This window comes from Pleurodeles waltl, chromosome 6 (genome assembly GCF_031143425.1).
Source record: "Pleurodeles waltl isolate 20211129_DDA chromosome 6, aPleWal1.hap1.20221129, whole genome shotgun sequence".
Lineage (NCBI taxonomy): Eukaryota > Metazoa > Chordata > Amphibia > Caudata > Salamandridae > Pleurodeles > Pleurodeles waltl.
Genome location: NC_090445.1, coordinates 1,317,117,185 through 1,317,142,705, shown reverse-complemented (window position 1 = coordinate 1,317,142,705; position 25,521 = coordinate 1,317,117,185). Strand labels below are relative to the sequence as shown.

Genomic DNA, 25,521 nt, shown 5'->3' with positions numbered 1-25,521 from the left:
AATTAAAAAAAAAAAAGCTTAATGGTGACTAGCGAAGTAGTAAGGCTGTGTAAATATTAATAAAAAGTTATCAACTTTTTATCAGTAAAAGTGAAAGTAGAAAGACTACTGCTTATAATGATGCGCACTACAACTGATGCATAATTGCAAATTATTACAATCTAGAGATTCTTTGAACTGAAGATATAATGCCTGTGCAACCTTTAAGAGATGTCGAAAGACTTCGACTGACAAAGCCATGACTAATGTGACACTGCTTTTTCAAAAGATGTTAACCTGTGCTTTTTTGTATGAGCCAAGAAGCTTCGAAGCGATTTTCCAAAATAAGAACGTTTGCACCTGCAGCTTAAGGTCGATTACAGGGTGAGGCATCTCAAAGCCAGGAGTCCTCTCCCCACCCAGCAAAGGACTGGGCACTATTGCTCTTTTTGGCCACTTACCGGTTCACAGAACATACAGAAACAACCGCTTCGATAAATGCTAGGTTTCTGCAAACTCCAAAATGCACAAACAATAGGTAATTCAATTGAGACTCCTGTGCCAGGGCTGTCCGGATGTCTGACTAATAGAAATAAACTTTTCACTCATTGAATATTTTTTTCCAAATCTTTTTCCCGGTGGTTCTCAAACCTGTGGTCCAGGGACACCTGGGAGTCCACAAAACCTCCTAATGGGGTCCGTGTCTGTTTAGAAAACTAATGATATTAACAGATGTATAAAGTGTATATAAATAAAGCGGCTAAACGTACAATTGAAAAATGTATACACACTGTAAATGTTAAGGAATTTGAAATTGGAGGTTAAAAATTATATTAGTACTCTCAGATTTATTTGTGGGAGCAGTGCAGGTGCATTAAACAGAATATAGTAGGGGCGATGTATGGCTTCAATTGAATCCTATTAGAATTATTCTTTATTTTATGTTTGTTTGCAAATAAAATAAAATGTCTCATTAGTGTATGTATTTGATGAATGCTTGTTTCTGTTTTTTTGTGTGTATTGTTCTGGGTTTCAAATCAACGACAATGTTTAGACCAGGGTCCCCGGCTTCCAGTAATGACTCAGTGGGGGTCCCCAGATTCCAAAATGATTCAGTGGGGTCCATGGGTTCCAGTAATGATAAAGTGGGGGTCCACTCAAGTCCAAACAGTGGGAACCACTGCTTTTTCCTTTTCCCTTGAATATGCAAAAGTATCCAAAATATTTGTGAAAGCCTCCACATTTCTTTACGGTAGCAATGTTAATGGTCAACAGGTGACCTGTTTCAGTGAACTGGGATACCGAGTTAGAGATTATGAGTGAAGGACTGAAATCCACAGAGCCAGTCCAGCTTCGCCGATAAGAGCAAAGAATCACTCCCTGCGTCAGAGAAGGCAGAGTGGCTTCTTAACCTGTGTCTAGACTTGCAAGTCGAACACAGCACAGTGACTGTGTTATTATTCAACGGAGCTGCGCTTCAGGTGCAGACTGACAAAGAGGCATGTTCTCGCTTGACTCCAAGAAGCTGTGTGCATGTACACAACAGGCCGGAAACGATCCCCATGTCAGGCATTCAGTGCACTCGGCCTACTGGAGAGCAGCAGTCACAATTTTCAGAGATCTGAAGCCAGCACGCTGGTGATATAGAGACAGTTTAGAGAGCAGCTGTTGGCAAAAACGTTACCATTTGAAGGTGTCAGACACTTTTAAACTCTCGAGGCTGGTAATGAGGGATAAAGCATTCCCGAGACCTCGTACGACTCCCAACCAATGAATGAGCCTTACAGAAATTGCTCTTGAAAGTAAAAAGACCAATTACGTTCGGTTTTTGCAAACCCTATATCCTCCATGAGAACGAACCTCCCCTTCAACAATAGCAAATTCTGAATGAGAACTCCCGCGTTTGCATTTGTGGCGCTATTACAGAAAGAGCTATTAAGGAAAGTAACAAAATAAACTACAAAGCATTGCGAGGATTGTCCAGTCACGAAGTGTTGTAAATGTGTTTTAATAATAATTTAGATATGTTTTAGTTAGCCTGACTATACCTTAACCAGAGTGCACTGACATAACTTCAGATTTTCAAAAGGAAAGTGCACTTTTTTTGTGTGAACAAGAATACCCCAAGTGTATGTGTTTCCCTCTCTGATTTTCTGTAATGGAAAGCAAACAAATAGAAGCCTCATTCCTGTTTTTTAATGTATTAATAAATGGTATTAATGTGCCTTCCTTCGAGGTTCAGAATGTTCTTGTTTTTGTAACATTCAAGGTCCTTTGATGAAGTATTTTCTAGGGAACATTCATCAGCTGAACTGTCTATTGTATTTCTGTATAAGATGTCCTTCATTCACTCCTCTTTTCTAATATGTAGCAAAGTAGGTGTTTACTTATTAGATGTGTCTCGAGTACTGAAAAGTGATTGGTTTACATGAATTTACCTTTGGTAATCCAGACCTACTAGTTCATGAACTACATTACTGACTGAGCATGAGGCTCGTTTCTTTAGAAGGCTATAAGATTATGTTTCTGGGAGATAGTCTGCTCTCTAAGCAAGTGCTAAAAGCTTGAGCTATGTCAGTCTGACATTTGATTTCTACAGTCTTTCTCTGCTTTCCTATCTCAGCAGGCTCTGTGCTAGCCTGTTTACTTAATTTATACTTGTATCTTTCTTGCTTTATATTGAAGCAGACTCTTTGTCGGTCCTGCTGCATAACTATAATTTGATTTTGGCTGCTATTCGCTTTTGCATTGACCTTATATTAATTCTCTTGCAATATCTGATTTTGACTTATGACTGCTGATTACCCACGATTTAACTAAAGACAGAGTGATGACCCTAATTTTGAATAAATCTTTATGGTTTTCACTTGAATTCTTGGCCTGCGAATGTTTCATTTATTCACACTGGACTTAGTCTTATGAACACTCAGACAGGCCCAATCCTACATCTTGAACATCATAATTTTTTTAATTAGTGTGTCAACAGTATTTGCACATCCACAATCAATTCTTTGTAGAAGGGGGGGCGGTGTAGGGATCGTTACCAAGGTGGGTGCAGTTTACGAAAGTACCAATCTATGTTGACATTCTACCCCAATGGCTGGGGTTAGCTCCAGCATAGCCTGTCACAGCGGGCTCCAGCCCCTACTCTGTGTGGTACACTGCACTTTGAAATACGCATACATTGGAGAGCAGAAATGTAAAGTAGACTGTCATTTTTTCGCAAATGTGATGTGTGTGGTTCGGGCGTTTAACTGTAAGATGTGTGTGATTTACAGCTGTGTAGTGTCCTTTAAGACAGTGCACATAGGAACCACCAGAATGTTTTTTTCTCAATGGCAGAATATTGCTAATTACCCACCATGATTGTCAGAGCACTGCACAGTATCGTTTGCTACGAGGATGTGTTAATTTTTCCATAAGTGACCGAAGTGACTCAAAAATTCTAAAGCGAATCAGTGAAATCTCCTTACTATAAAGAAATGAGGCAGACATGCAATAGTGATATACAGTTACAAATGTTTCGTTCGAAATACACGCTTTTAAGCTTCTAGTTTAAAGTTAACGCCACACATTTTTCATTTGGAAAAAAATAATCTAGTAAAGATTTTTTAAATATACTTTTTTTTTTATTTAAAACCACTCTGAACGTCGATATCACCTCTAAGGTAGCCATTATCCTGCCTTGTCAAGGTCTCAACGGGAAGATTGACTTTTCTCACTTCAGTCTTACCCAGCCTGGACGCTGGAGCCAAATCGAGGTAACAACCACATTTAAATTTAAAAAAGCATTTTTCAACCTACATGATTTTGCATTAAATGCGGTCGGAATCCCAAGTTTATAAACAATTGATTTTCAAACGAAATGATTTCAACGTTTGCTGTAATACCAGCTACCTATGCCCATAGCATACATATTGCAATGTGGATGCAAACAGGTGGTGGGCCCACTCTTTGCGCAGAAGGAGCTTTTTTAGTATTACAGAAAGGGCCACATACCCTTGTATGGCCCTTTCTGTAAGGGCTCACGCTGGCACTAAATGTGGCCAGGGCAGTCCCAAGGGTGTATGTGCTTATTTGTCTGGAGGCATGGTTCCATGCAAAGGAGGGTGCCTTTACACCATATTAGAGACGCAGGCAAAAAGGCAGTGAGCAGGAGCACCGACTGTATGATATATATATATATATATGTATATCAGTGGTGCTGTCAGTGTGTCGTCCCACGGTGACATTTAGGAGCCCAGTAACTCCCCAGGCATTGCCCTGCAGGCAGATCCAGTCACTCAATGCATCCACCTGCAGTGGTATCTCTGTTCTCCGCACCACCCCCTGAAAACAATGCCAGACTGGAGGCAGACTGGCGGCTTCAAACAGCCAGTCCGCCATTCGCTAACATAGGGTGTACTGTCCCAGTTTGCATCTGGCACACCCAGTGAAAGACATGCCATGGTGCAGACAAGGCCAATGTGCCCTGTCCGCTCCCTAGTGTCAAGTACTGCATCCAACTCATAAGCGTACAACCAACTGCAGCCACCAAGTATTCAATCATTTCAAATACAATCAAAATTATTAACATTGAGTCAAGTAAAAACGGATGTTATTTACACTAGTTTCAAGGTGCAAGCATATAACAGGAAGTGCTATGTAATTTTACAATATTGTGTTTTTCACATTATAATTACATACGGTTGCTATATAACAACAGCCTGCCCAAGAACATGTGTTACACACACGTTCCGGTCAAATCCTAAAACATGATTATGGAAGGGCACATCAGTGGAGTAAAGCATCCTTTACAAAAATGTGTATGTATTCTAAAGGTCACAGGTTCATATCTCAATGGGTCAATTTAGCCCTTCAACCTTCAGAGTGTATACAAAATGAGAATCATTGACTTGGGTTATTTCTTTAATAAACACCTGTAATTAGTACCTACAGACCAGACAAACAGAATGGGGCCAATGCATAAACTGGTATTATTAAGTGAGATAACCACTTTCTCCATTGAATAATGTTAAGAGACCACCATAGTTGTATGGATCATTTATTCTTTAACTCCCTTAAAACTTTTTTCCAGTACATGTCAAAGGGGCATTCGAAACCTGTTCGCCAGTGAAGCAGAAGCAGCCAGTAAGATGATAATTCAACGTGCTAGCAAGTACCTAATGACAGAGCACCACAGTAAAACAAGCATTGGGACATCCAATAGGTCGCACCTTTCAACCAATTTGCCTACTTTTAGCTTTGCCATTACTATCTGCATCAGTGAAAAGAAATGCTGGTTTGAGAATGCTGGACAGCACTGGCAAATTGAAAATAAAAACGTACGTTACAGTTCCAGCTGTGGTGGGCACCAACCTTGGGGTGGGAAATTAAAAACAAAAAAACTACTTACGAAAGTTCACCAAAGTCACAGTAATAATGTGGTAGCAAATTGCAGCTGCCTGCGGCCATCCCAAAAAATTAAATTGGGGTAGAGGGGCGGAACAAAAACAAAAAAAAAAAACTTAAAAAAATATTACAGGAAAGTCTACAGGGTGTAACTGACAAACCTACGGGTGCAACAAGGCAGAGTACTGTGACGTGGGTACTTACAGGCGAGTAACACAATAGCAAGAGAACAGGAAAACACAAAATATGCACACTTCAAAGGAGTCCTGAAAGAGAAAGCAAAGCAGTTCCCTAACTGTGTGCAGTGGGAGGATGCTAGTCAATCAAGTGAATAAGAAAGAAGCTATGCTCCAGGGGAGTGGCAAACACAATAAGATAATCAACGCCATCAAATAAGACGTAGACAAATGAGTGTGACAAGAAGGCTAATAATGGTAAGCAATAGGCTGACTCGAATTCTGTGTTTTGGTACTGTCCACAATGGGTGTTTGAAACACACAGCTAAATGATGTCTATAGGTGAGATCTAAAGACTGGCTAGTAACAGTATTTTAAGTATATTAGCATTGGTCTTCAACAACACCATCAGTAAGACAGTCTCACAGTGCAACAGAATGTCCATTTCATCTGCATTATATTTTAGTGGAGTTTCATCGAGAATCAAGGATACGTCTGGAGATAATGTGCATTGCACATTATCACAAAAGAAGTCTGATCAAATGATGAAGCCCAGATTTGATCAGAGACCTCCAGGTTCCAATCTCAACACTGTTACACATCCAATTTCATAAATACATTTACCACTAGAACCACTAATGCAGTCTTACATCCCTTGCTTTGCTCACCTTGACTTTTTCCAGCATTATCAGATGCCATGAAGGACTGTAATGCGATAGGTCAGTGGAAAACAAACCTAAAGGTATTGCAGATCAGAGTTTCAAAGGTAAGATGTGGCAAATCAGACTTATCATTTGAAGCTTATAAAATGAGTGGCAAAATAAGTAAAGTATGCTGAATGGATAACTAAGATATAACATTTGCAATGGAAAGAGATGTGGTGTGCCCATCTGTACGATCTAACTATATAGTTAAATTTAAATAAAACATAAAATCAAAAAAAAGACAATGAATGACGAGAACCATGACCTTTTGACATGCAACAGTAGCAATAAAACGGACAAGAGGCCATGAGTGTGGGTAAACACTAAGCAAAAACCATGTAACTCACTTGTTCCAGAATATTTGTTGCTTTGAAGTGTACTCTGAAACAAAATTAGTCTTTGGATTTCGGGTGATTGGGTGTATTATTTCAACACTCATGAAGCACATTTTGCTGGCCTTGGCAGTTAGTGTGTTTTTCACTCATATGTTAAGCTGAAATATTGCTAGGTGCAGCTAAACAAACAGATCATGCTAGTACTTCTCAAATGAGACCGAAAACAGATTAATCTGCAAACGCTTTTTCTTACCTTAACACTTGGTTTGCGGTGGGTGGAAACTATGTTTCATCACTTTATTAGAGGCAAAATAATGATACATTTGAATAAAACGTAGGAGATGATGGACACCCTGAACATACAAGGAATTTTGTTCCTATTCCTGAATGACACCTCAAAAATGAGAGATGGCTGATACAATTGAAGAAAAGCCTCGAGTCAGGCCATATAGGATAACTTATCCTGGGCCCTGTCGACTTTTATGTATTTTATCTACCCAAGTCCAGTGTTTTAAAGTAGTAGTGAATAAGAAGATTTAGTCTATTACAAGTACTTCAAAGTAGGGCTAGCGCAGCATAAGAAGATAAATAGTTAATGCTGCCGTGGGCCTCTATTTTTCACCTTCCTGAGATGAGGGGCTAACAAAATTCAACAAGGTCAGGTTTTGAAAAGACGTAGCCCGTGCTTAAGTGGCAATTATGTAACATGTATGTAACTCATATGTACGATTTTGCATTAGATATCAATCTCTCAAATATTTTTTAACAATAGCCAGAAGTTCTGAGAATTTTTTTTTTTTTAACCAAGAGTCAAGTTGTGGAGAAAGTTCAAGCTTTCTAATATTTAGATTTACCATTTGACAAAACCAGTATGCGGATCGATTTGTTATAATCCAGGTCGTTTAAACATATCCAGTCCCATGGAGGAATAAAATGTTGCAACTAGATTGCGAAGGCCTATCCAATGCTTGTTTTCGATAGCTCAGAGGCTAGAATTGATTTCTTTCCTTTAGAACTGTTATATTAAGTCCCATACCAGCCTAGTCTCATACAGCTGTTAACTTGCATTCTTAAAAGGCGTGAAACAACTCGCTGCCCTCCTCTTTAATGCAGAACTTCTTGTATGAGGCTAACAGGGTTGGAATTTAATTATTCAATTCATTATTTTTCTGGCACATTAAAACATAGCAAAAAGAATGAACCTACTGCAAGTTAAGGCGCACTTACTGCTACCAGACTCAAAGAATTCCAAAAACTTCCACAGAGGAAATGCAAGGCTTAATCCACCTGCTTAAATTTAATCTGTGGCAAACAGGTTGCAAAGATACAACAGAGTTGTCTAACATTCAAGCAAATCCATACTGAATGAGACTGCAATCTCACCAGACCCAGGGTTGAGAGAGGCCCTCTGCACCCCAATTATGGCACTGGGTACAGGAGGGCTATTTTCCCTTGTGTGCAATAGAGCCCTCGGCACCCTTGCTATGCCTCTGTACTGGACCACATTTCAGATACTCTGGTCAGATCATTTAGCAATCTCATTTACTATCAAAATTTCTAAGTCCACATCAATAGCACGGTCTAAACCAGCTATTATGTCTAGGAACTGGTCAAAGTTGAATGCTCCAGCCTTAAACCAACAACTTCTCAGTACTCAACCTGCTCTTAAGCACACAGTTGTATTGGATTCAGGGCTGATAGAGAGATGGATATTGAATGCCTTGCACCTTTACAAGCTACATCTAGCTATTCGATTAGATCTATTTCTCCAGCTCCTTGGTTTAATGAAACTCTACGACTGGAAAAAACAGTTGCAAGGTCTTGAAAAGATTCTGGAGGAGGTCCTACCACGAGGAAGCAAGGCTACCTACAAACAAGCAATAAGCATCTCTCATGGGCTTTGCAGGAGAGCATAGGTACGATTTGTCTCTTATAAAATCATCAACACCCAAAATTGTCCCACAATGCTCTTCAATGTGGTGTAAGACCTTTCTGACCCTCGTATAAGAGCAGCATAATTGTGCCAGACCCTGCTGTTTCCGAACGCACTGTCAAATCCACGTGGGCAACACAATGGTAGATCGGACCTGCCTTCCAACTTAAAATCATGGTCCCCCATTGGATATTGCTTCATTTCAGTCAACCCTAAAATCTATCAAATAAGGCTTACCGCTAGATCCCTTACCATCCGCCAAAGTTGTCCTAATAAAAACTAAGCTTTTACAGGTGGTGGTAAATTTTCTTAATTCTTCTTTTGAGGTGGATGTTGTTCCGGCGAGATAGAAACACACTATGGTTCTCCCGCTGTACCCAACCATTTGGTCTCATTTCCATCCCATCTACCTGCTGCCCTGTCTTTCCAAAGTTTTGGAGAAACATGTGAATGCACCTCTCACATCTTATGCTGAGACCCAAAGTTTTTTTACACACCTTACAGTCTGTCTTCAGGGCCGGACAGACCACTGAACCCCCTCTTCTGGGAGTTACTGACCATCTTAGACACGTTTTGGATGAAGGGGGCACAGCTGTCCTTATTTTATTTGATCTTAGAGCAGCTTTTGATTCCGTGTTCCATCCCATTTTGAGTGTGCGGCTGGCAGCGCTAGACATTGTAGGAACAGCCTTGGCCTGGATAACATATTTTCCAAAGGAACAGACATTTCAGGTCTTCTTGGTCAACATTAGGCCAGAGACACAGTCTCTAACTTTCTGAGTCCCTTAGGGTCCCGTGCTTAGTCCAATGTTGTTTAGTATCTGTGTCCGTCCTTTAGCAGATGTAGTGGGGAGTTGTGGTCTAACCATCTTTTCTTATGTTGATGACACTCAAATTATCTTCTCTTCATCATCGGCGCAGTCATGGACCCATGAATATTAGTCTGGGCTTGAGCTGCACTGCCACCTGGACGGCAATAAGACCGAAATCATGATTCTGTGTAAGAATCCACAACTCTGGGGCCATCAAAATTGTCGGCTTCTTTAGGGACTTTTCCTGCCTTGTCCTCGAAGGTCAAAAACTTGGGCTTTGTACTTGATGAAAATCGCTCCATGAAGCGCAGTTGATAAAGGTCACAGCCACGTGTTACGCTGTGCTTAAGTGGCTGTAAAAGATCATTTAGATGATCCCCTGCATCGGCCCAAAGGGCAGTGATCTATGCCCTAATCTTGTTAAGATTGGACTACGCAATGCATTTTATCTAGTAACTGACCAAGCCTCCTTCTGTATTTTGGGCCCTAGAGTATGAAATTCCCTCCCTGTTGCTTTGAGAAACTGTACATTCATTCTTGCATTCCATAAAAGCTTGAAGACCTGGCACTTCTAAATTGGTAATCTGCTCTGCTTTCTCTTGCCCAGCACCTGGAAACCCTATTTGGGTAGCTGTGCGCTTTGAAGGCTTATATAGCATAATAATATTTGCAATCAATGTGTTGCTCCAATGAGCTACCTGGAACAGGGAACTTTCTTGAATTGGCAAGGACACCCTGGAGATTCTTAGTGGTGGTGGTATTGCCACTTCCCAATTACAATTTGTTTACATTTCCTAAATGGATAAGTATGTATTACACCCTTTTTACTATGTTAATTCTGAACCAAGTCAGTGCTAACAAAGTTGCATCAATCACAAGCGTAGAATGTACATGCCGGCCCATTAAATACACTCAGGCAGAATAATTCACATGGCAAATGAATCTGGTAAAAACTTGAGAACATTTAAAAATGAATTGCAAATCTATACTAGCATGCACTCATGTTCCCTGCCCTATTTCTAGTGTTATGAGAAATTTTGTCATTTGCATGCGAGTAACTACATGAAATTTCAGGAAAAAATGCGAAATTACACGAAATGCAAAACCAGCTTTTGGCACCATATTGTTGAGCCAAATAAGTACATTTTGGGCACAAAGACATATCATGCACAATAAATAGCGCAAAATACTCTAACACTACAAACAGCAACTGTGCATTCTGGTCGTTTGTTTTGTTCCCGCATGCTTGTGATAAAGTTTTGGCAGGAATAGTGTGCAGTTATACGGTGTTGCATAATAGTGTAATTTTGAGAATTTTGCAAAATTCCCGAAACTACTTGCAATTATACCAGCATAAAGGAAATTTCACCCTGGCCTACTTATTTCTTCACACACAGCCTCTAAGCATTCCCTTGCAAGGACTGGTTGTTCACCAAGCTTTGAGCAAATGCTTTTGCACATGGCTGCTCTTTCTGCAATACTTTTTTATTTTAAAGTACTATACTTCAAAGTTTCTTTACATTTTTCAGAGCTGTACAGACACTCCCAGTTGACTCTGCTCAGTTTTATCTCTGCAAGACTTAATCAGAAGCTTATTATGTTGGGCCAGACTATGACCTCCCACAGTAGCACCAATGGCCAATTACGTATGCTCAAAGCTCCAACTTGCCAGTAACATGTGCTTCTTCAACTGCTTAAGAGTGTTCTGCTTCCGGACACCGAGCACGTTTCTAGGTGTCCAAGGAAATGGAACACTGACAGCAACATAATTATTAGTTCCCCATTAGGATTATGAACGGGACAGCTAAAAGCAAAACTAAGGGTCAGTCAACACTCAACTCTTTAATCAGACATTTACCAGAAGTAGCAAAGGAACCTACCGTTCTTGACAAGGGGAACCTAGTAAATGCCACCCTAGAAGACCTAGGGCCTGATTTATATAGTGGCGGACAGGTTACTCCATTACAATAGTGACCGATATCCCGTCTGCCGAAATATAAATGCCATAGGATGTAATGGGATTTCGGCGGGTGGAAAATCGTTCACCGATGTGACGAGTAACTCCCCCACCAAGATCTAATTCAGGCCCTTAAGTTTTTGTGGGATAAGGGAGATTATCCTGAAAACTACAGCTAGTTTGCCGCAAAGTTAAAACCTCAAATCTACTTCAAACAGCCTGTATCTGGGGTAACAGATGCATCATTATCTCATCTGTACATGTGAATGAATGTATTCATCCCAGCTTCTAGGGATGACCTCTCAGAAAGGAAGAAGTTAATCATCAAAGAGTTGTTGTCAAGCATACCCTCCAAAGGACATCAACGAATAAAGACCCTATGTGGGCTGCTTGTGGGTGGCTACGTGGATGTGCTTGTTTTTTTAACTGTTATAATTTGACAGATCAATTCAGTATAAAAATAGCGAAACTCCGTTGTGTTTAGAGCAACAGGTTTCTTGAAAGCAACACTTTTGTAACTATACTTGTTTTCTGCAATACTGCATCGTACGCCCAATATCAACGAGGAACTCAGGGCAATGCTGGGACAGAGTTGCTAATCCCATGCGCAACACTGGGGTTAAACATTCTTTTGCATTTCTACATCCTGGGTGTAAATGTTAAACTATGTTGTCAACTAACTGCCATCTTGCGTTAGGTGGTACTTCACTTATGTAACAGATTATGACTAACATGATACAGACCTAATATGCTGGTAACCTACCTCAAATGCAAACAGACATAAAAGAGGCTTTGTCCTGCCTGCGGTAAGCCTAGCCTCAGAATCCAGAAGCCTCAGTTCCTTTTGGGAACTTTCATCAATGTAATGCATATATTGTGAGGATCTGTATAACGAGAGCAGTAGAAGGAGTGGAAGTAGTACAAAAAAAAGGTTATTCATGAAATGTGTCCACATTCGAATCTAAGAGTAAAAAATAAAATTTTAGGCTTGCACCAACGTCCTACAACCACAGTTATCGTTTGTGGAAAAAAATAGAATGCATAACAAATATAGGTATGTGAACTGATAGCAGAGCTAGGGTATAGGTAGCGGTTGAGGGCTGAGGTAAAGTTTAAAAAAATAAAATAAAAAAAGGATGGTCAACGAATAAGAAATTAATTGTGTAGGGCTTAGGAAGAGGTATGAAGAAAAGGAGATAAGAGGGGGAGAGTCGGCTGGGGTGGACCGTCTTTTGAACTAACAGTACTGCAAGCTTAGAGCTTGAAAAACAAGGGTGTGGTGGAGGGGTATTTTAGCATGGGGCGGAATGGGATCTGTGTGATACTGAAAACAAGGACTACTGTGAATTTTCTAAATCAAACGATCCCTCCACGATGGATTTGACATCTTATTATATGCAAGAGTTCTATGCAGACATTTTCTCCAGAAGGCGGACTCTTCTGGTTTACCATTTGAAGGTGTGCTAAGTGTGGGAATATATTTTTACAGGCCAAAACCCACCGTGCCCGATGAAAATGCTAAAAAGGGCTTTTAGGGGGCTGGGTGCTCTTGATAGGGTTGAATGAAGATACCAGGGAGGAGAAGTGAGGGTGCTTCACATTTAAGGTTAAACCATTAGGCAAATAGAAATGTATGAAGCGAACATAGAGTTTGAAGTCAGCATAAACTTGAATACTGTGTTCTTCTATAGCACAGTCCACAGAGCAATTTCCTTCTTGGTGATTAAATTAAATGTGAATATATGATGGGATTTAGGTAACATTATAAACTACAAGACCATAGATCAAATTTACTTTAAATGTCACCAGAAACAGAGTTAGTATCATAGAAACATATTGCAAAGCCACTCATCTTTTTTATTATCTCAGTGGTTGAAAACAGGCAGCGAATGGGGCTGGCACAATCCTTACATTTTTGCCTAATGTCAAATTAATCACAATTACCAAGCAATATGTAGGGGATGCACAACAGGCAACTATGAATTTTGACTCTACAATGCTAAATACAAGATTATAGTGATGGGAAATCACAAGGTGTAAGAGAGAGAGCAGTTTTTAAGGTTTCATAGAACCCCAATATGGCATTATTGCACCACATAACCAATAATGTACCTTTTACATTACATGTACAATATACATCTTGGCTTCTTCGTGTTTTCTGTGTGTGATCAATGGGAATTAAGTAATTGCCATAAATTATAAACAATACTCAAACGGAGAATGGGTTATGAACGCATTGATGTTCGTGCAATCACTAAGGCCAAATACGCAATATTTAACTCCCCAATGAGAATATGCAAGTCCTAACATTTTAGTAAAAAGGCACAAACTGCCTAATGTACCTCAACTAAAATAGAAAACGTTCCTGCACAACAACATACAAACCCGTAGGTATTTTGTAGAATCTTTCCACCAACTGACCATACATATAGGATATTCTACACAACATACTAATTAATGACGCAGTGTTGACCAAAGCTTAGTGTGAAAGGTCGGAGGATTCTTAAAAGTTAATCGGAGGTCATTTTTCAAAAAATTAGACTTAACCTACAGCATTGCTTTCAGGCATTGTATGGTTACAGAAGGGAGGGTATAAAATTCTTCAGTCACAAAGAAGTGAACATGGGAACGTATGCGCTATGAAGTGTCTTAAAGTTTCCTTTGGTTGCAAAAAGTAACAATACAAACCCAATCGGTCCTTAAAAAAAAATTTTTTTAAAAAAGGAGGAACAGAACAATTTATTGGTAACCCAGTCACCCGAAACGGTAGCTTTTTTAATAATTCACCAAACTCATTGCTGATTGATAAAATTCCATGGTTGTCAAAATAATCAATGAAACCCTTCATCTCCCAGCCGCAGCTCTGCCTGTGAATCTGTGGGGGCCGCCTGACAACATTTAATAGTGCAACACTACACCTGCTGCGCATTTACCTGTAAGACCCTTGTAAAGTCGCATATCATATGCCCAGGGCCAAAAATGAAATGCTACTAGTGGGCCTGCAGCACCCACTGGAGTAGCCCTGTAAACATGTGTCAGGCCTGCCACTGCAGAGCATGAGTGTCCAGTTCCACTGCCACCCGACTAGGCATTTAAACCCTCTTGCCAAGCCTTACACTCCCGTTTTCTTACATACAAGTCACCCCTCAAGCAGGTCCTAGGGAGCCCATAGGGCAGGGTGCCAGGTAAGTAAAAAGGCAGGAAATCTTTTGCCAGTTTACATGTCCTAGTGACAAAAAAACCCTTAAGTGGTTTTTCATCACTGTGAGGTCTACCTCTCTCATAGGCCTGCATTGGGAATTCCTTACAATGCCTTTAATTTGTAATTCCTGATCTGAGCAGTGGCTGGGTCATGTTTAGTACCATGGAATGGTAAAAAGAAATCCTTTTTACTGGTAAGGTTGGATTTATTACGACTATTTTAGAAATGCTACCTTCAGAAAGTGAACATTTCTCCGCACTCACTGTCCTGTAAGTCTACAGCCTCTCTCTATTACACGCAAGGCTTGGGTGACAGTTCCACTTGTGCATTCCCTTCAGACACCACAACACAGGATACTCAGCCATATCTGAATACTGTTGGGTCTTTTTGGACAAGGGGTTGGGAGGATCTCACACATATCTCGAAAGGGAAAGGGAAAGGGCCGGGATATACACACAAGAGGGCTGATTATCTCCCATTGGCTGTCTGGAGCCGAGACTGACATTAAAGAGCACTTTACAAGAATTCTTCGTAGGTCATCCCACACATTAAAGGCAGTTTAACCCACTCATCAGTACACCTCTGGACCAAGAAGGAACTCCGCTGGAGTAAAGGCTGCTGTGTTAGAAGGACTGCCACCTTGCTGTGTGTGACTGTTTCCAGGAACTGCTGCAGAATTTGATGAGCTGCTCCACTGCCTGCTGACCTCTGCCCAGCATAACACCATCACAAGCAACACCAGGGAGTCTTGAGGCCTTGTTTCTGTGCCCTGCTCTGCCAAGAACTGCACCCAGTGTAGCCCAACCAGTCGCTGCCAGCCATCTCCATGGACGGAAGAGACCACCGCTGTCGATCTGCATAATCATCTGATCTGCCAGAGGAGCCACCCCTCTCTGCAGGAATTCCTTCGCCAGTGTGGCCCCCACAATCACCGAGAACACCGTCGTGCCTTTGAGTCTACATGGGACCGGTGCGAGGCCGCTCCCGCAAGAAGTCTCTTCAGCGGTTGTGAAGGGGCGAGTGGTACACCTCCAATAGGGAAGCCGCCTCCACGCGCCTTGTGAGGTGTCCTCCGCTGCAGCAAAGCCTGCGGCTTGCCAGAGTAGGAAGTCTGCTCGGCGGTCTTGCCGGCACACTTGGGACCGCCTACATCGGGGAAGCTGCCTCCATCCCCATCGCCCATAACTAACCTGAATCGACGAGTCTGGGGCCAGAGCAACCAAAAGAGCCCTCACTCCTTCCTTCCAACCTCCATTCTCACCAACACCAGTATTTCTTCCTGCAGTGCAGGGAAGAAAGCCGAGCCTCGGTAAAGACAACATTCCAGACCACTCGATTGGCAAGAGCGCATCCAGGGAACTACGGTATTTATCAGGCGTAAAGCACCTCCACATTTTCCTTTAAATCACGTCTGTGTGCCGAACAACTCTGCTTCTGGCAACAGTATCAAATTACATATTTTAAGCCTTATTAATTGGATTACTTTTGTTTCTGATCTTGTTTAAACCTATAAAATATTCTCTATTTTTTTACTACCGTGTGGAGTCTTTTTGTGGTGCTGACATTGGGGTACTGTGTGAGAGGATTATACAAATACTTTACACATTGCCTTCTAAGTTAAGCCTGCCTGTTCTGTGCAAGGCTACAGAGTGTGAGCACAGGTTAATTTAGTTTGTGTATCTGGCTTGCCCGGACTAGAGTGGGTGAATTCTGCTTGGCTGAGGTGCATACCCTAAACAATCAGAAGTCCCATTTCTAACTAGGAGCAACTGGCGGCCTCCAAAAAAGTTCTCTAGACTATCCCTGAAGCCACAGATGTTAGGGACTCATAATCACCAGGCCTGACCACAATTAATGAAGCTACCTCAGCATTTAAACCTTGTGTTTTCAATAATAAACATACAAATCGATAACAGTTTAATTAATCATCCCCCTTCTAAAGAAACTAAAAACCTTAAAAAGAAAATTTTTATTTATTGTAAAAGGCTGGCGAGTAAAAAAAAAAAAAAAAGGATGAAGGTGACTGACATTGTAAAGAACTGTACTAGATGCAGGGCTGGGATGCCGTGGGGAAGATTCAATCCATCCCTCTTTCACAGCCACACTTGAGGGTGTCCTGTCTAAACTTTTTGAACCTTTGCTTGACACCCTAAGAGATATAGACACATCCTTAAAAACTATGATCAATCAAGGAAATATCAGGAGTAATGGAATGGATATGGATCCTGTACAAACTCAAATAACATCTCATTATGCACCACCACATGCTGGGGCAACTGCTCCCTCAGAGGATAACCGTCGGGATGGGGTCCCAGGCAAATCAGGCTCCCCTTGACCCTGCAAATTTTAATCAAACCCCTCATAGTGTGCAGGTGGTGAGTCCTACTGTACCATCATCCTGGCCAAAAGCAAATCAGCAAGCACCTAAAACAACCATGTGCAGTAATGTAAATCTATACTCACAACTGAGAGATTGGACCATCCAATTACGACCAGGGTCCTTCAGTTGCCACGAGAGACTGAGCCTTTAGTGATAGTCTTAAAGAATGCTCATGTTCTGAAGATACCCACCACTTAAATATTAAAGTGGTGTACTGGTTAGCAAAGTCAACAGGTGTCTATAAATGTGAGATTATAGCTAGTAACATAGTTTCTACACATCGGGTTTATTGGGTTGGCCCCACCCCCAAAACAGAACAGGTCGACTACATAGTTTTCAATTTCATGGATGAACCAAATTGTAAGGACTTTGTATAGAAGGCTGTCCATAACTCGCCCCTCTCATGGCTCCATCAATGCAGTTCCACTGGATTACTTCTATAAACCACCTAGCCTCACCATATCAAGTCATCTTTCGTGGATTCTTGTGTTCATAGTATTTCTTAAATTCCAGCATGCAACTGCTTCTTCCCTTTAGAACAAATTGACTGACTTTGAAATGCAGGTCTATCACCGGTGATCCTGTCACACAGCAGCTGCAGGAGACCACTATAAATTCCAATTTAATTTACATTACTTTCAAATTGTAAGATTTTTGGTTAATCGAATGGAAATGTAGGTGATCATTCATTGTTATCACAATTTCATTTTCACAAAGGTAGATAGAGCTGCCTCTCTTGAGCAGTCCCAGTAAGATTTTAGTGGACCTAATATGGACTATATATTAATCTGGGGCGGGGGGGAATTGTACTTTTTAATGCCGCCCCCACCGTCACCACTGGGGGTGGGGAGGGGGGGGGGGGTAAATCAGGCCCCCTTCCTCAGAATTTTTCACAATTATTCTATTAAGTTGCCAATGTCTAAATATGCCTAGCCTTATTTAAACATTGCAGTTAAGTTCTGTTACCTTTTTAAAAAGGCCATAAAAGTTTTTCTACTTAAAACAAAAGGACTGTTATCTGCATTATGCTTCCTTTGTCCAGGGTCTGAGGCACCCCCTGAGATCACTTGAGCCCCACAGGGTGGCCCGCCCCTCAGTTTGAAGACCCCTGCCCTATACAGAGACATTTTTTACTCTATTCTGAACAAGTATTAACTATTCAAAATCATATTTCAACACATAATCGTGCAGTATGCCCAAACCCACCACACTTCGATCCAATCTGACCCACACTAATCCACAACCACTCGCCAATCCAATCAAGCGCACCACACTCCAATCCTCCCAACCTACCCCACTACAATACAGCAATTCAAAACAATCTGCCCCATTCCAAACAAAAACAAGAATTTGCAATGCAATAGGTCTCGCATTTGTGAGAGTGAGAGCTATTGGCATTGTAAATGACAATATATTTTACTTGTGTGTTTTGGTTTGGAGTGTAGTGGAAGTATGCCAGGTGCCACAGCAACCCTGTTGATGCAGGAGAGAGGACGCAATAAGACCACCATCTTGGGAGCGTTTTTTCTCATCCCTACAGACTGGCTGTGATGGCCTAGAGATGCAACCCTTTCTAGTGGGTTTACCTAAATTTTCATACCACCAAACAAGCCACAGAGAGGCACCTTTGTGACATTTAACCAAGAGAATAAGGGGGAGGGGGTCAGAAGATTTAGGAGCAAAGACATGGGGCTGATATATATTTCTGTGTTAAACTTTAAATGAATTTTTCCTCTACATTGGCAATACCAGCCTAACTATTAAAGACATTGACTGCATACAAAAAGATTAACAGAAGAGGCAGCTGAACTACAAATGAATTATAGCGATTTTGTTCAGAATGGCAGCTGCTTGCAGCACTAGGAAATGGCAGAACCTGCATTATCAAGTGCTATTTTTAAAACAAGTCATTCCCAGACAGTCCCAACACACACCAGACAAAGATCCCTAAGAGAGAGGAGGTGGCATAAGGGCCAGAGCTGCCGACCTAGGAGCTGGGGAACACGGTTCAAGTCTCGCTGCCGGCTCAACACCCTATGACTCTGGGAAAATAACTCGATCTCCCCTTGCTACCAAAATGAATGTGTTTTATGGAATGTAACAGGTGCTCATGTAAAGCTCTGTAATACCTTTGTATTGAAGTTGCGCTATATAAAACTGCAAAAAAAAGACACTCCAATACCTTCATGTCGAGTTAGCGATACATAAAATGGCCACAATTTTTTTTTTAAGTCTCAACAGACATTACAAACAAACACAGCAAAATGCCCGAAGTCAAGGAAAACTTAGAAACAACATACCGCCATGAGGCAAAAGAAAAAATAGTGCACCACACTAAGGTATCTGGCCGATGGGGCAATATTTCATGCAACGGCGTCAGTCTCCAAGGCAGTAACAAGTCAGCCTCATGGTGGGACAACATAAAACATTTGCCAACAACATCAAGGGGTTTTTGAAAGGCAGGCCCAGGAACAAATTAAAGTGTTGAGTTTGAGATGGGTGTGGTTGAAGCCGACAGAATATATTGCATGTCGAGAAGAGCAGCGCTTCCGCTCTGATAAACCTAAAAACTGCCCCACTCCAATGCAGCAATCCAAAACAGTCTGCCCCACTCCAATCCAAAACAGTCTGCCCCAACTCAATCCCCCCCACTCCAATGGAATCAGCCCCACTCCAATCCAGTCCACCTCACCTTTAACCACCCTACTCATCACCACTCCAATCCAGTCAATCTCACTCCAATCCACCCCAGTCCATCTCACTCCCATCCAAAGCAATCTGCCCCACTCCCATCCAAAGCGATCTGCCCCAACCCCTTCCAAAACGATATGCGCACTCCAATCCACCACACTCCAGCCCAATCCGCCACCACGCTCCAATACTCCCTGCCACACACTCTAATCTGCCTCACTTCAATACAGCAATTCAAACACTCTGCTCTCCATCCAAAACAATATGCCCCACTCCAACCTGCCCTACTCCAATCCAAAGCAACCTGCCCCACTCCAATCCAGTCCACCTAACCCCAATCTGTCCCACTCCAACCCAAAACAATCTGCCTACTCCATTCAAAACAATCTGCCCCACTCAGGATTTCCCCCACTACAATGCAAAACAATCTGCCCCATTACAATCCAAAACAATATGTGCCACTAAAATCTGTCCCAGTACAAACCAAAACTATCTGCCCCACTCCAATCCAAAGCAATATGGCCTATTCCAATCGAATCCAATCTGCCTCACTCCAAACCAAAATAATATACCTCACTCCAATACAATCTGCCTCACTCCAACCCAAAATAATATGCCCCACTCCACTCCCAAACAATCCGCCACACTCCACTCCAAAGCAATCCGCCACACTTCAATACTCCAATTCCACCCACTCCAATCTGCCCCTTCTATCCAGAGCAATCTGCCCGACTCCAATTCAGCAATCCAAAACAATCTGCCCCACTCCAATTCAAAACAGTATGCCCCATCCCAATCCAAAACAATCTGTCCCACCCCAATCCAGTTCACCTCACCTTTATCCACCCCACTCCAATCCGCCCCACTCCAATCCATCTCACCCCTATCCACCCGATCCAGTCCACCTCACCCCAGCCCGCCCCACCCACATCTGTCCCACTGCAATCCAAAACAATCTGCCTACTCCATTCCAAAACAGTCTGCCCCACTTCAATCCAAAACAATCCATCTACTCCATTCCAAAACAGTCTGCTTCACTACGATCCAAAACAACCTACCCTACTACAATCTGTCTCAGTACAAACCAAAACAATCTGACCGATTCCAATATGCCTCACTCCACGCCAAAACAATCTTCCCCACCCCAATTCAAAACAATATGCCCACACCCAAAAAAATGCCCCACTCTATTCAATCTACCTCACTCTACTCCAGTCCACCCCACTACCTGAGACCACTCCAACCCACTCCATCCTGTTCCACCCCACCACAACACTGTACCACTAAACCCTAGTCTCCTCTACACACTATACGCTCCCTACTCCACAATACTCTAGGACACTCCATGCCACTAACATTTAGCTATGCTGAACAGCAGCCTTTCTGATGTGCAACATGGTAAAAACAATGCCAAAGCAAATAGCTCTTGTATAGGCAATATCTATTGGCTTTGCCAACACTTGCTCTGACATGTATTTGCACAATCTGTTTTAAACGACTGTTTTAGTATTATGTGTGATTAAGCTATTTTGTATTTTATGGTTTTAAACCTAATAAAGATTTCCGATCTGAATCATTAACACTGGAGAACACACAGACAACAGAACAGATATATTTATTTGTTTTTAAACCCTTAAAACAGCAGTCCTAGATTTAATACAAAACCTTATCAAGTAATAAAATACACGTTTTCTGTCTGAAACAGCAAGGTGGGCTTTCGGAGGTATAACAAACATCTGCTGAATTATCAACAATAACGTTGTCTTATTTGCATTGCCAAAAACGTTATTTTATGGGGATTTAGTATAGTGCAAAACACAGCTCTTTCCGTACGAAGTATCCCAGCACTAACAGCTATAAGAGGAGGAAGCATCAAGTCTCATCCTGGCATTCACAAATAACTGATGTTAAAAAGACATGTTTTAATTAGCTCTTGGAAAAGCAGAAAGATGCTACAAGAGCGGAAGTTAACAGTTAACTTTTTCCAATATTAAGGAACAAAAAAAGGGGAAAGGGCGGCAAACAAGTGGGTGAAATAAAAAGATGTATATAGCACACAGTTTTAAATAGTGCTAACTCAATAAAATATTAGAGCGCTTTCTATGAATGCTAGTTAAATTAGCAAGGACACATTCATTTGTGTTTGTGTAGGCACAGGGAGATTAAGTGATTTGGGGAGAATCACAGGATGCTGAACCAACGCCAAGACTCGAATCTGGTTCTCCAGTTCCAAAATCGGCAGCGCTGGCCACTACGCCACATCCTCTCCCCTAATTATTGTGTATTTACACATAGGTACACAACGAAATTCCTTGTAAATGTTTATATAAAAAGCAAAGGGTCCAAGCTGCAGGTGAAGAACAATTTTGGTAGTATTGGGATTCCCGATAAACCACTAAATGCTTTTCGTTGGCAGAAGCCAATTCATGAAACCTAGAACATGTGCTACTAGTCCACATTAATTTATGTGCGTTAATTCTTGAGCTTAGAGATATGCCAATCACAGCTGAAGCCCGCTGATCATTCTAGCTGAACTGTTGGGATTTCATGTGACAAGCTTTACAGAAGACCATTGTCTCATAGACACTGACCACCACAGTAATCTGGACAACCTCCTATCCCTAATAGTCTTAAATGTCCATTTCCCAGGTAGTTCACCCTAGGGTAATGCTTCACATTAGTTTTTCTGACGTCTGTGTGGGTGGAATAACACGGCGGGCGCCTAATGAAGTCTAACCCAATCACATATATCACTTCTGACTACCTCGCCTAAACATCACTTTGGTACGTCTGATTTGATTTTTCCAGGTAAAAGAACGTTGCGGTTAACCTTATAACGTACTCTTATCAAGTACCTTGACTGATTATACCTTAGAGTGACATTTCCTTTCCCAACACTTACCCAAGATTTCTGGCCTACAACGTCAGGTGGTCTTCCTATTCCGGAAGGATAATGCTTTGTCTGCCTTCCTCCACGTCTTCCAGAAACAGTTACAAAAGGTGGGCATAGTCGTTTTACATCAAATTCTATTATAGAACCACTCACAAATATAGGTACTCCTGCAAACTTACAAGTGTACCACCAGCAACACTAACGTTTCCGACTGCCCAGTTACATCACGGCTTTGGCTGAAACATCAATTGGCGCCAGTCTATAAAGTAGAAGCCAATGCTTTACTGGTCGCAGAGGGATTACTGTGGAATTGACAGGGGCTGCAGGGTATCCAACCATCTCCAAAATAGGTGAGCACCATTGGTTACAAAAAAATATTAAAAATAATAGAAAATATATCAATATTGCAGTCTGTTTACAATCTACAGCACTGGCAGTTGCAAGAGAAAACATTGCCTTTTTTCACTTGGATTTTAACAAGAGTGGTACAATGTTGTTGTAAAATAAACACTGGCTAAAAAACGTTATGCCTATCAAGCACGTAGTGAAGTATTAACACAGCCACTTGCAGATACATTATGGGTTAAATACTTTCTTCAAAATTCAAAGCATGAAATGGTAAGAGGCTGAACTATGCAATTTTAAATCCTGGATTGATATCTGCTTCGTGCACTTTAGATGTTCGTTCACTAAGGTAACACTGAAGTACAACAACGGAGAACCAAGACAGCACAGTTTGTATAATCCCACACACGAGCAAAACAAGCTCTGACAGAGTATAAAGTCCTGATTATTTGCCATTTTTCCCCATGGACACGGTTTTTAATTTGTGCCTTGTGGTGGCAGAACGCGGTGCTGTGTACAACGTGCCATGTGCATCCAGGCATATGCACACAGTTAGTCCTGCATTATCCATAACGATGTGGCCACTGGTAAAGCACACAACGTTGTGGCTAAGAAGAACTGTTACCTAGAATTCGGAGACATGAAGGTGCACGAATCTATGAACTGGAAAAGTGCTGACTAGAAATTAAAAAAGGCAGCATAAGTGAATTAATATAGCTGTTTGCACTACATGCATTCCTCTTAAAGAAAGTGATTCTTTGGATGACGGTTCAAAATGCCCTGCTTTCAACCACAGGGCTTCTGCTATTTGGCTCCTGTGAGCAATGGTTTGCGCTGTTCAGTGGATCGTGCCGTGTTAAAAACTAGGCAGTCCCCACTGCATCCTTCGAGGTCTAAAAGGTCTGTGCAGTTATGGAATTATTTTTGATTTGTAGTGCAATCCTGTTTCGGGTGTGCGTAAAATAATGAGAGATATTAGTGTCGCTGCGTTAAAAAGGTGTTTGCGGGTCAAACAAAGACATAAAAAAGGGAACTACATCCCATTCAGCAGCATACGCTAGTAACAACCTACGCTGAAGAGTGTGTGGGAGTGGGGGCGGGATGTTATTAAAAAAAAAAAAAACGATAATACATCCAAAAACAGCCAATGGTCTCAAACTGGGACTGAAATTGGAAAGTGCGTCTGGTATGCAGATTTTGTATATTCTAAATTAGATATGTTAATGGGATAGTTTTAACACAACTCAAAGAGCAGTGATTGAAGGGACACACTGCTCTTGACCGCTCCCCACGACCAGGTACCGGTCGGACAGGCACAGCCCCGCACAGGCCGCAGGCCACGCGACCTTGCGCGCCGCTTGCCTGTGCAGCAGCAGAGCCTGTGGTCTGCCTGCCTCCTGCTCCCGTGGCTCCCCGGCGGCCTTCCTCCGCGGCTCCTCGGCGCAGTGCCACCTCGGCGCCTGGGGCGAGCCCCACACACCCACCCACCAGTCTCGCCCACACTCACCGTGGTCGAGGCTCTCCATGCTCGCTGAAATTCCGATCCCCAAAGTCCACGCTACTGGGCCAGAGGAACCAGATGTAAACACCATAGAAAACCGTACACAACCATCTAGTAAAATCCACTTCACAGCAGCAAGGCACGTTGGAGGAGCAGCCCCTCTGTCCCTGCGGGGCGGAGTCCTGCAGAGCCCCCCTGCGCCCCCGCAGGCTGGCTGTGATAGGCCGCCTCGGCGCCCGAGCTAACCCTGGGCTGGGGCCTGCCTCTCCCCTGCCCGGCCGTCTCCGCCTGCCAGCGCCGAGGATCACTTTCTGCTGCCGCCGGTGCCCGTGTGCAGCTTGTGTTGTTTAGCCTGCCTCTAGCCGGCAGGAGTGTGCAGCGCCCCCACCGGGCGCCTGAGCATTCAACAAGCGTAGCTGGGTTGGTCCAGTTCAAACACGGAAGCTTAGAGCATCAGGCGGGATCTAAGTCCTTTTACTGAAAGCTGCATGACTCGAAGACCGCGCATGCGCGCTGCCTAGGCTCAACCTAAAAAAACACCCTTTCTTCTGCTGGGAGAAGAAACTAATGTTGGCTTGAGTCTCTCCGAGGTGCGCTGACTCGCTCGCTCCTTCCCGAGGAGAGCGCCCAGATTTTTTTTCTTCTAGAAAATGTGGTGACTGCATATTCGTAACCCAGCCAGCATGGCTCCAACCTTGAAACGTAGTGGTTCAGAGAAGGCCCTGGACCGCAGAAATGTGCAACCTGATCTCCGCTCTCTTTATCCCTCCCCCTCTTCAGCAACATTTACAGAGTAATCCAATCTGCGCCACGGCATTTCAGTCTGTTAAGGGGGAGGAAGGGCTGCTGTGTAAATCAGAATGTGGAAATACAAAAAAGCCTACTAAGGATTCGTTTTGTTTCGAGGGTAATAAATCACGGAGCGGCTGTGCTTACGATGCCATCTGCAGCATATTCTGGCCTACCCCGAAGATGCCACTTATAAACACGGACGCAGTTTACTCGTGCACAGGGACCCCACACACACTGCCACTTGGGCCGTACAACAAAATTCGTCTTCTAAAAAGCCAAGAGAGGAATTCGTTTGTTTGGTGTCTGTAGCCCTATGTCTCTGCCTCTATGGTAACTAAAGTTGCCTAGGAACCGACCATGTCTAAATTTAAAAATAAAATAAACAGTAACAGCGTTTTGTAAATCTTTCACACTCATATAAACGTTTTAT

The 25,521-nt window shown here is 42.3% G+C and overlaps 1 protein-coding gene across 7 annotated transcripts in view; it reads right to left on the bottom strand.

Annotated features, from left to right (window-relative positions):
- The window catches only part of BMPR1A (bone morphogenetic protein receptor type 1A), a 435,163-nt gene extending 410,143 nt beyond the window's left edge, over nt 1-25,020 (bottom strand). For 6 of the 7 annotated variants that reach the window (XM_069240609.1, XM_069240610.1, XM_069240608.1 and 3 more), the window contains exon 1: nt 24,306-25,019. The gene's annotated coding sequence lies outside the window, so the exon portion shown is untranslated. Of the gene's footprint in view, nt 1-24,305 lie in introns of all 7 variants that reach the window. The other variant, XM_069240617.1, reaches the window with a different exon arrangement.
- Between the last annotated feature and the right edge of the window lie 501 nt (nt 25,021-25,521).